The 12,512-nt window shown below is 47.3% G+C and overlaps 1 protein-coding gene across 9 annotated transcripts in view; it reads left to right on the top strand.

Moving 5' to 3' along the window:
• The window catches only part of DENND1A (DENN domain containing 1A), a 514,179-nt gene that overhangs the window by 298,699 nt on the left and 202,968 nt on the right, over positions 1 to 12,512 (top strand). The gene's annotated exons all lie outside the window — the stretch shown is intronic.

The raw sequence follows: 12,512 nt of genomic DNA, 5'->3' as shown, positions 1-12,512 counted from the left end.
TATTCATCTTTTCGTGCACTTTCATTTACTCCAGCAAACGGGATGAATGATGCAGTTGGTTAAATGCTTTTCATTTGGTAAGACAAAGTTGGAACAATTTCCCTTGCGCTTGTATCCATGCCACCTGCTACTGAAGTGCTTTTAATTAACAGATCAAAGACAGCAGTGAGGCTGCAGAGTACAGTGGGCTAGCTAGGTAACAGGCCTGTTTGATCTGTAACACACTGTTTAGAGGGGAGCGCTGTTTTTATTCTATCATCTGTTGTTCCAAATTTGGCAAAGACGTTTGCTCTTTGCTTACACTTGTTTAAAGCCCTTTTCTTGCTGCCACAGCTTGAAATTGAGCGTGCAGCAGTATACAGCAGTCCAGCGTATGACTTTTTATTTATCCTCTGCACAGAGCATGAAGTTCAGAAATAAAAAAACATTATTGGGACCCTCCATCTGTTACAGGCGGCCCCCCTGTGCAAATCTTTACAGCAACCAGACGGTTTTTATCCAGGGCTGCTGATCAATTTGCTTCTTTCCGTCAGGGAAGGTCACGTTATCGTGATTGTAACGGACACAAATACAGTAGAGGATGGTACCATGTTAGCCTGTAGAATAGATGCAGAAGGTAGGAGAGATACCTTTAATAGCTAACGCATGCTAAGAAGTGCAAGCTTCCCAGACCACAAAGGTGCCTTCTAATGGCAGATTTTTCTATGCTCGCACTTTTTTTTAACTATAAGTTAGCTATTAAATGTATAACTTCTACCTTACTTTTCTTTGTCTATTATTGTCATTATTAGGAATATTAAGCTCCTGTGCCCCTTGGTTGTCACACGCTGAAAGGGCAGCTCCCTGGGGGCCTCAGGATGACAGTACACCGTGGTAACCCAACACCTGAGTGCCTTTAACCTGTAAGAAACATTCTATATGGCGCTATTAGAGGGGCCAAAGGTCTTTGAAGGTTTGTGTAGTCCCCTGTGAAGTGTAGTTCTTGTTACACCTCTGGGAAATGGTTTCAGCCGCAGGATAATGGGATAACTGTCTGCAGCGTTAATGTGATTTGGGAAAGGAAGTGATGGCCGTCTGCAGAGGGACATCATGGGCTTAGTGCTCCTGTTATCTGATTTAACAGGGCACTTCTACCGTGTACTTCTGCATCCTGATCACAGGTTTCTGTGGGAAATCCTACGGAGTCTTCCTATTTCTGGGATAGGTTGCTTTTTTTCAGGCGCTCTTACATAGGGCCAAAAAAACAACTGTTTAACTGCTCACGTTAGATACAAAGTTTCTACCTAAGTGTGTGATTGTTTTTGTGGTGGGATCTCCCAGCGGCTGGGCTGTTTCCTCGCTGTACGAGGGTGCCCAGCAAGCCTGGATCCCATTAGGACCTTTTAACATATTGTCCTTTAGAAAATAACAAGTGCATTAGCAAAGAAAAATAAACTGCATGTGAGAAAACGGCGACATTTAATCTTTTATTTATCACTGAGCCCCGGCAAAACAGCTTCCTCCAAGACTTTTAACAAGATTTAAAGATTAATAGACAAAAAGTGCATTTGCAGTCGCGTTGTGGTGAAATGTGAGCTTTCTGTCTGAGTATTTTCAGGCTATTTGCAATTAAAGGGGGTGTTAAAAAAAAGAATGTTTTGCACATAGTTTGGTAACAATTGGATCTTTATCTGATAGCTAATATCTGATAATACCATATTACAGGAGTAATTACATTATTAGCTATAAAGTACCAGGCATGAGCTGTGTCTAAAGTTTACCTTTAAATAAGACCGTTATCCATAAAGAGGGAGAGAGCGAGAGAGCGCTAAGTGCGTCACAGTTGTCCGCAAAGATCAACTTGGCGTTATCCTTATGAAGTTGGTTAATATTGTTAGCACAGGATGAAGTTACTGCTGTACCAACCAACCAACCATGTATTGTCACTGCACACACGTTTCATTAGGTAACACAATGTATTGTCGCTGCACACACGTTTCATTAGGTAACACAATGTATTGTCGCTGCACACACGTTTCATTAGGTAACACAATGTATTGTCGCTGCACACACGTTTCATTAGGGTAACACAATGTATTGTCACTGCACACACGTTTCATTAGGTAACACAATGTATTGTCACTGCACACACATTTCATTAGGGAACACAATGTATTGTCACTGCACACACATTTCATTAGGTAACACAATGTATTGTCGCTGCACACACGTTTCATTAGGTAACACAATGTATTGTCACTGCACACACGTTTCATTAGGTAACACAATGTAATGTGACTGCACACACGTTTCATTAGGTAACACAATGTAATGTGACTGCACACAAATTTCATTAGGGTAACACAATGTATTGTCACTGCACACACGTTTCATTAGGGTAACACAATGTATTGTCACTGCACACACGTTTCATTAGGTAACACAATGTAATGTCACTGCACACACGTTTCATTAGGTAATACAATGTATTGTCACTGCACACACGTTTCATTAAGTAACACAATGTATTGTCACTGCACACACGTTTCATTAGGTAACACAATGTATTGTCACTGCACACACGTTTCATTAGGTAACACAATGTATTGTCACTGCACACACGTTTCATTAGGTAACACAATGTATTGTCACTGCACACATGTTTCATTAGGGTAACACAATGTATTGTCGCTGCACACACGTTTCATTAGGGCAACACAATGCATTGTCGCTGCGCACACGTTTCATTAGGGTAAAACAATGTATTGTCGCTGCACACACGTTTCATTAGGGTAACACAATGTATTGTCGCTGCACACACGTTTCATTAGGTAACACAATGTAATGTCACTGCCCACACGTTTCATTAGGTAACACAATGTATTGTCACTGCACACACGTTTCATTAGGTAACACAATGTATTGTCACTGCACACACGTTTCATTAGGTAACACAATGTATTGTCACTGCACACACGTTTCATTAGGTAACACAATGTATTATGTTACAGTACGGCTATTATAAATAATATTACTGAAATGTTTTATATTTAGTAGGTATAAATAAATAAAAACACATTCTGTTTTAGTTTAAATTGTATAACGCAACGTTTAAACATAACACAATGCGTCAAAGTGCGTTTCACACAACGAAGGCTGTGCCGTGCTTGTGAAGCCTTCATACACACACTGCCGTTTTTCCAGAGCGCTGCACTATTTTTTAGCGCTGAAATGTTGCCGCACACACTGCGTGCGGATCTGATATTAGTACGTGGGTCTCGCTGTTTGCGTTCTCCTCCGCACCGCAGTGTTTACAGGCTGGACATTCCCCGTCTCCCGGTCATTACTCCTACCCCGAAGGAAGGCGGCCCGGGACAATGTTCCCTACACTCGTAATACTTAGTACCTCTGTATAGTGCCGCATGATTAATACAAACTGCTGCGTTATAGGTCGCCTCGTTCATACCCCAGCGAGGGGAGGCTGAAACATTAAGGTTGCTTTATAAAATAAGTAAGGTATTTGTTTCTGTAATTAGTTATTCAATTGAAACATGAAGGGAATGTTGGAATTATTCAAACGATGTGCAGAGAGAAGCCATCTTAGTTACACCCGTCTGCGTCCGCTCAGCCCAGCCGCAGTGGCTATGATTGATTAACCGTTCATCATTTAAACACAGACTGCTGGTGTAGTGGCGCGGACGCGCCCCCATTCTGCTGTATGTACGATGGCCGCACGGCGAGCAGCAGCGAGCCCGCGCGATGGTTTCATGTAGGGGGACTTCTTTGGGATGTGTGTCACCCATTTGATGTGAAAGGTGGGTAAAAATGACCAGCGGCTGCCACTTCTGGTGTGAATCCCGGTCCCAGGGTGGGAGTTCACTCATTTGGAAGGGGGTTTCACTTATTAGAAGCCACTTTATTCATTCACATTTGTTTCTTTCCCGTTAGACCTTCTCTTCTGGAAGGTCTGATGAACCCGATCCTTTCCTGGGTGAGCACCGTTACTAGTGTTTGTTGTGCATGTTGTTGGCGGTAGAAAGATGCCGCGTTGATGTTGTTGTGGGATAACAGAAGCTGGGTGCTGTCGGCCTTCATACCGCAGGAGAATCTGCCAGCGTAGTAACATTGTGTATACCGTGGTGTTAGATGGGAGAGAATGTGAGAGGTTTAGAGGCTTCCTCATCAGAACCTGAAGCTCTCTGTGTCCCCCGCTCTCTGTGTCCCCCGCTCTCTGTGTCCCCGCTCCGTGTCCCCCGCTCTCTGTGTCCCCCGCTCTCTGTGTCCCCCTCTCTCTGTGTCCCCCGCTCTCTGTGTCCCCCGCTCTCTGTGTCCCCCGCTCTCTGTGTCCCCCGCTCTCTGTGTCCCCCGCTCTCTGTGTCCCCCCTCTCTGTGTCCCCCGCTCTCTGTGTCCCCCGCTCTCTGTGTCCCCCCTCTCTGTGTCCCCCGCTCTGTGTCCCCCGCTCTCTGCGTCCCCCGCTCTCTGCCTCCCCCGCTCTCTGCCTCCCCCGCTCTCTGCCTCCCCCGCTCTCTGCCTCCCCCGCTCTCTGCCTCCCCCGCTCTCTGCCTCCCCCGCTCTCTGCCTCCCCCGCTCTCTGCCTCCCCCGCTCTCTGCCTCCCCCTCTCTCTGCGTCCCCCGCTCTCTGCCTCCCCCGCTCGCTCTCTGCGCCTCCCCCGCTCGCTCTCTGCGCCTCCCCCGCTCGCTCTCTGCGCCTCCCCCGCTCGCTCTCTGCGCCTCCCCCGCTCGCTCTCTGCGCCTCCCCCGCTCGCTCTCTGCGCCTCCCCCGCTCGCTCTCTGCGCCTCCCCCGCTCGCGCTCTGCGCCTCCCCCGCTCGCGCTCTGCGCCTCCCCCGCTCGCTCTCTGCGCCTCCCCCGCTCGCGCTCTCTGCCTCCCCCGCTCTCTCTGCCTCTTCCGCTCGCGCTCTCTCTGCCTCCCCCGCTCTCTCTGCCTCCTCCGCTCGCGCTCTCTCTGCCTCCCCCGCTCTCTCTGCCTCCTCCGCTCGCGCTGTCTCTGCCTCCCCCGGTCTCTCTGCCTCCTCCGCTCGCGCTCTCTCTGCCTCCCCCGCTCTCTCTGCCTCCCCCGCTCACGCTCTCTCTGCCTCCCCCGCTCTCTCTGCCTCCCCCGCTCTCTCTGCTTCCTCCGCTCGCGCTGTCTCTGCCTCCCCCGCTCTCTCTGCCTCCTCCGCTCGCGCTCTCTTTTCCTCCCCCGCTCGCACTCTCTGCCCCCCCGCTCGCTCTCTGCCTCCCCCGCTCGCTCTCTGCCTCCCCCGCTGTCTGCCTCCCCCGATCGCCGCTGTGCATCCCCTGCATGCAGAGTGCAGGCCACCTTACACTTCCTAGGTCAGCACTAAGTATGTGTTACATGGATTAAACAGAGGCAGACAGTGACGGGCACTCACCTTCCAGGAACAGATGTGGTGTCGCTAACGTGCCCTTCAAGGAATCCGCTCTTACACCAGTAATCCTCTTTCAGGGGCAATAAAAAGGAAGAGAGGAAATTAAAGACAAGCTGGCTGTTGTGAGGATCACAAGTTCAGAAGTTACTCAAAGGCTTATGTTAAATGGGTAATTTATAAGGAGAGAATATGTCCAATTTCCTATTTTCCAGGCATATAAAACAGAGCGGCTGTGAGCTGAGAGATGGGGTATATGTCCTGTCTGTGCAGATTCTTCGCCCATACTCTGTATACTGTGTGTATGTATGTAATGTCTTTATATAGCACCGTCCATTTACATCGCGCGTTACAGCAGTAATACACGCTTCATACAGACATGTAGACATTAGGGAAAGGAGTCCCTGCCCCGAAGAGCTTACAATCTAAGTATATAGATATTACTCGCGAACGTTCCTGATAACAGAAGTCTTTCCTTGTGATCAATATCTTTCTTTGCTGAATCGGGTGCGGGTGTTTTTGCCCTTGCTTTGCAGCCGGAAGACTTTGTATTCCCCTCCCCCCACCCCCCTTGCGTTACAGTAGAAGATAAGAGAGCAGCAGCTGTAACTATTGGTGTGCCTGCTCCCCATGTTAATAATAATAACAACAACAACGTTACACAGAAACGTTTATTTGTTGGGCCATCCGTATTGACGTGCTAGTCTTTGAAGTGGGAGGTCCGTTTTTAGCTCTTGCGCTAGATCCGCTTGGCCCTGGGCGGGTCACTTTATCACTTTGCGTGTCAGGTTTGAAACCTAGGAGGTGTGATTGATAGAGCCCACTCGCTCTACCCACTCGCGGTAATGTACACAGAATACGTTATCTGGTAACAAGGCTTAGTGAGCTGCAGGCTGCATGCTCGGTCCCGACTTCCAACCTTGATCGGCTCTCCACAGCGACTCCAATCTTTAAATGGCCCCCCTCTGCCTTGTATGTTTATATAATTTGTCAACAATTGCGGCTTTTATTGGGTTTTATGAGCGTTCATTAAAGAATGTATAGCTTGAACACTGTGCAACATCAGAAGATATTTCACCATAAACCAGAAAGAAACTTCAGGCTTTGGAATGTAATAAATGTTTAAGAGACTTCCTTCCTTCCATTATTTACTGTGACTCTGCTTTTATAACAGTAAGTGTTCCCTTTTATTAGTGCCAATGTCTTGCTTGCGTTTTCCTCTGGACTACTTTAAAAAAAAGCCACATTTTGCATCCGAGGCTCTTTCTGACCTGCAGATATCGGAAATAAAGACGCTGCGCCTGTTGCAATCTGACTCCAAGACCTTGTCTATTCAGTGTACGGATTGAGTAAATCATTTCTTATATTCGGTACAGACAGGGGTTATTTCCCCCCATGTGAAATATACATTATAGCTGTGCAGGATTTTGTAATGGGTGAATTCACCATTGTCCTTCCCCTGCTTGTCATTCTGTTCCTGTGTCTGGCGCTATCCCACACCGCGGAGACTCCAGGGCGTTTAGTTTTATTCAAATACAAGCGTTTCAGGTACTTTTATTTCCTAATTGTAGTCGTTGACGTCCTGCATATTTAGGGGGAAAACAGATCCCATTAAACAAGTGGATCCCTTCTGCGCAATCTCTTCCATTGATCATTCATCGAACACTTCAGCTGCCATTGTGTTACAGGACCCCCACACGGCAGCAAAAGAGTTAAGCAACCACATTTTCATCCAATGAATTCTCTTTCATTTGGTATAAAGAATTATATTCGCTGTTCTAGTGAAAATGTCTTTTTAGTTTTCCATCATTTGGCCAAAATAAACAAAGTTGGTCACTCAAAGTAACAAGTGTTGGGAGGAATAATCCAATGCTTCCCTTTCCTCTTATACACAGATACAATGCTTCCCTTTCCTCTTATACACAGACACAATGCTTCCCTTTCCTCTTATACACAGATACAATGCTTCCCTTTCCTCTTGTACACAGAGACAATGCTTCCCTTTCCTCTTATACACAGATATCTCTGAACATTTTATATGACAAGATTTGATCAGCAGAGAGAGGGTGTCCACTGTATCATAATGATCAGGGGGGCGCAACATTTTTTCCCTGCCCCCCCCTGCCAGCGGTCACCTCACCCCCACGCCCCCCCTCACCCCGGCTCCGGCGTCATGACCTTGACGCCTCGTTGCCATGGCGACGCGTGTGGAGCCGAGGTAAGTAAAGGTTTACAGATATCCTGCAGCTCCCCCGGCACTTAATTTATGTGCCTTCGGGAAGCGCGCGGGGCCTCTGTAAACCGCGCGACCCCCGCAGGCAGTGGTCCCCCTGGGGGTCATGCCCCCAGTTTGCGCACCGCTGATAATAATATTAATAGCATAGCGCTTTACAGAGACATTTGCAGACACAGGGCCCTGCCCTGTAGAGCTTGTTTTTGGTGCCTGAGGCACAGGGAGACAAAGTGACTTGCCCAAGGTCACAAGGAGCCGACACCGGGAATTGAACCAGGTTCCCCTGCTCCACACTCACTGCCAGTCAGTGTCTGTACTCACTGAGCCGCTCCTTCTCCTCATGAAATGGAACATACACACATTTTTATTTCTGAAGTTATATTTATTTCTGAATATATATATATTTATTTCTGAAGTTTCTCACGGACGCAAGGCTTTCCCATTGCTCTTCTCTGCGTGTTATTGGGACCTGCTTGCACAGAACGTGCCGTCTCAGGCTTCTTCTCTTTGCTCTGGAAGATGCCAGCTCCATTAATTTCAAAGGGTTGGAATTCAGCTGAAATAAAGCTGGCCCCATAGCCTATGAAACAGGGAACGCATCTCCATGCGAGCGTGATGGGACACTGTAATCACGCATAGATCGACTTTGTCAAGGGATATATATTGTCAATTTCTCATCGACTTGCTTAAAACATTACTCTTTTAGAGGCTTTTTTTTTCCGCTTTGAGAGATTTTTATATTTTTAAATCCAGGTCACAGCTAAGAGGGTTTATATGCCCCCCAACCATATATGCAAATATGTTTATTTATCACATCGAAAACAGTATCTTTCTTGATCATCCATCCTACCAACATGACATCAGACATTGGGGCTGATACATCAGATGTGCTCTTTATTTGGACAGCAATATCTGACCTATTAGAAGAATATTAGCCTTTCCTATCTCCCAAACGTACCCTTACACAGGACCTGAACAGCATACACTGTTTAGATGTACAGTACATGTGGACGGCAGTGCAACTACTGATTTATACACAAAAGAAACGGAAACGGCTGTCTAGAAGATTACACGTCCTTACTGCCACCTTCTGCGGGTCTCCCAATACAATGATGTCCAAAAGCCGCTTATCGTGGTGACAGGATCAAGTCTGTACGTCACAGGAAAGCGTCCTGGATACACCAGTTGTGAACGGTCTATCCCAATGGAATGAATGAAGAGAATCAGTTACATTGCTTTCTTTAAGGGCTCAGACGTTTGGGTGTCCAAGGTGGTGGACATTCTTGAGATAGGATTCCTGGTTGATAGGAATTCTTCCTTCCACCCTCCACGTAACTTCCCATTCTACACGATGGTAAATACAGGCACCTTCTGTACCGGTAGGCCTACAGGGTTTAGATGAATACTACTACTACTGGGTTTTCTCACTTCCTAGCCCACTTAACGGTAAAACGAGGCCCCTTCTGTATAATGAGGCCCCTTCTGTATAATGAGGCCCCTTCTGTATAATGAGGCCCCTTCTGTATAATGAGGCCCCTTCTGTATAATGAGGCCCCTTCTGTATAATGAGGCCTGCAGTTCGTACCTAAACACCAACTCCGAGTTGTCTCATGCTCCCAACATACTGGCTGGTGGGTGAAGGCTCTTTGTTCACAGAGACCTTCAGCGCTCTATTAGCCTTCTTCATTACTTCAATGGGACTTTCCATGTAACACGTTCCCGGATCGGCACTATCGCAGCTTATAAAATATGATTGTGTCTGTTTCGTACATTCACGGATCCTTCTATATTGTCCAGTCTCATTTTGTGCATTATCATATCGTACATCCTGCCATGCCCTCCCCCGATCTACCTCTTGGTAGATTTGGGCACGTTTTGCAGAGGGGAAGCTTTAGGGAATATGCAGTTGTAATGTTTCCTTTCCCCCCTCTCTTTTCTATCTTTATTCAGATGGATTACCTTTGAACCTGCAAAGTATATTCCTCGAGGTCCTTCTTTGCCTTTTTGTACATTTTTGTATTCTCAGTCATGTTTGCCACCAAGCTTGTGTTTCCTATCTGTATAATATATACAGCGAGATGCGATGTCTGTCCCTGCCCAGTATTCTCTTTGTATTCTATGCATTGTGTGTGTGTATGTGTGTATATATATATATATATATATATATATATAAAACTAACAAAAGCGCAAACTCCATAGCACGTAACTGAGTAAAAGATAAGGTACATTTATTTAAAAAATCAGCAACCCATAAGAATGTGCACTTACAGGATTTCAAACAGAACCATTCGTGGGAGAGAAATCTCTATTGGGATCATCTGTGGTGGTAGGGTGAGTCCCAGGTTTGCAGAGTGGATGTAAACAGCCCAGGTTCACCATGAATTGGCAGCAAGATATAAAGGCATCCAATGCCTGCACGTCCTTTGCTCCCTCTCATACAATGATTGCTAACACTTGAAATTACCGCCAGCCGGAGCGCAGGGAAGCCAGGGACTCCAAATACACCAACACAAACGCGATGATGTCACAGCTCTACGCGTTTCGTCACACTGCGGCGACTTCGTGTGTGGAACATTCAATTTGGGATTTTCCTTTTTTTTCACTATCACGTTATGGTTTGTAGATATTATTAGGGTAAATTGTGGTAATTTAAATTTATTTTAATATTTTAAATATGTTATTATAATTTATAATTTATCATTTATTAGGCTTATTTCACATCCTCTTTAGCGCTACTTAATTTTTGTGTTGTCTTGATATATATATATATATATATATATATATCAACTGTAAATATTACTGTATGTTCATTTGCATGTCTTAGACAGGTCTGCAACCCTGTCCTTCCCCATTATCGCCCAGCATACAGCGCTTCCACTGCAGCAAGGGATTCTGGGAAATGACATGCAAATGAGCACTCAGTGCCACCTTTTGTCTCAATCTCGTATTACACAAGCAAATCCTCAAGCCAATGCATGCTGTTTTAAACACAGCTTTTAGACAGAGGCTGGGATGAGATGCAAAGCCATTAAACCCACCTCACAACCAACCTCACACTGATGATACCCATCAAGGTTGAAACATGTCTGTGAGTGGGTTTAATGGCTTTGCATCTCATCCCAGCCTCTGTCTAAAAGCTGTGTTTAAAACAGCATGCATTATGAATTGCTTTATGCTTTACTGTGGAGGGTTTTTGTCACTTTTTTTACCCACCATAACCTTAATTTTATATATATATATATAGCACTGTGTGCTCATTTGCATGTCATTCCCCAGAATCCCTTGCTGCAGTGGAAGTGCTGTGGGCTGGGTGATAATGATGAAAGGCGGGGTTGTAGACCTGCCTAAGACATGCAGTTGAGCATACATTTGTATTTACATTTATATATATGCAAATACAACTGTATGCTCATCTGTATATATATATATTTATATATGAAATTTGTTTGATTGTTAGTAGATGTGGGGATTCTCGTTGGTCCGCCCACCCATGCCCCGCCTCCGCTACGACTCTCATGGCCAAGAGATACGCTGACATCACGGACACACCTACTCCACAGTGACACACACATACTGCCACAGAGTCTCACCCCTGCAGACTCACCATACCCCCTGAGACTGTCACCCGAGACTATGAAGCCTAATAGCCTCGGAGACTCTCTCCCTGCAGACTCACCCTAAACACCTGGGATCACCCCTGCGGAGTCAGACACCCACCTTGGTAAGTTTAACCCACCTCTCTGTCCACCCCCCTGTTACCCGTCCACGCTCTCACAAATGACGACCTCAGCACTCCCCTTACTGTCACAAATCACTCCCTCCGCCTTCCCGCCCGCTCCGTGCTCACCAGCCCGATTACTGTCTGCACCGCTACTGCCCACATCTGGCCCATCATCACCCTGTCGCCCGCTCCACGCTCAAAATGTCCGCCTTCCCGCATGCATATTAATTGTCAAGCATCAACATTTCAGCCTTCACAGACCCTGCAATTGTCCACCTTCCATGCACGTGTCCAAATTTATGCCTTCCCACCCGCTCCGCGCCCGCTTGGCGGCACCGCTACTCGGCTAAAATGGCCGCCTTCCCGCCAAAGCCTACGTACATCTGGCCCCATCAGCATCACCTTGTCGCACACTACACAAAATGGCTGCCTTCCCTCCCGATTAAATATTAATTGTCCCCCTTCCTTAACACACTTAATTAAAAATTTACGCCTTCCCACCCGCTCACAAAATGCCACCCTTCACGCACGATAACATATTAATTGCCCACCTTCTCAGCAGCCCCGTTGCCGCCACCGCTACTCTGCATGTCCCCCTTACCACCGTTACTCCACTACTTACACTCTCTCACACTCAGATCACCTCCCCACCGGCTCCCCACCCCCCCCCCCCCCCATTACCCCCCTCACCTGCAGCTCACCCCCTGCGGGCCCTGTTTTCTCTCCCCTCAGCGGGGACGCCGGGAGTGCCAGGGAGTGGGGCTGGAAGGAGCGCACGCCGCTTCTCCTCACCACCCCGTTCTCTCTCCCCTCCCTTCAGCTGGGAGCGCCGGTGGGGAGGGGGGGGGAGAAACACGCGCAGGGGACAAGGGGGGGAGAGAAACACCGCCAGGGACGGGACAATTGATTCACAAAAGATTCACACCCCCACCCAAGATTCACCCCCCCCCCAAAACACCCCCACCCAAGATTCACCCCCCCCAAAACACACCCACCCATGATTCAGCACAACCCACCCAAGATTCACCCCCACCCCACATAACCACCCAAGATTTACACCACCCACCCATGATTCACCCCCCCCCACCCACGATTCACCCCCCCCTCCCACCAAGATTCGTCACCCCCCCAAAAAATGATTCACTCCCCCCCCCTCCCGTTCGTGTGAACGGCGATACATCAGCTTAAA

Source organism: Ascaphus truei, chromosome 21 (assembly GCF_040206685.1).
Source record: "Ascaphus truei isolate aAscTru1 chromosome 21, aAscTru1.hap1, whole genome shotgun sequence".
Taxonomy (NCBI): Eukaryota; Metazoa; Chordata; class Amphibia; order Anura; family Ascaphidae; genus Ascaphus; species Ascaphus truei.
This window is presented reverse-complemented; position numbering and strand designations above follow the sequence as displayed.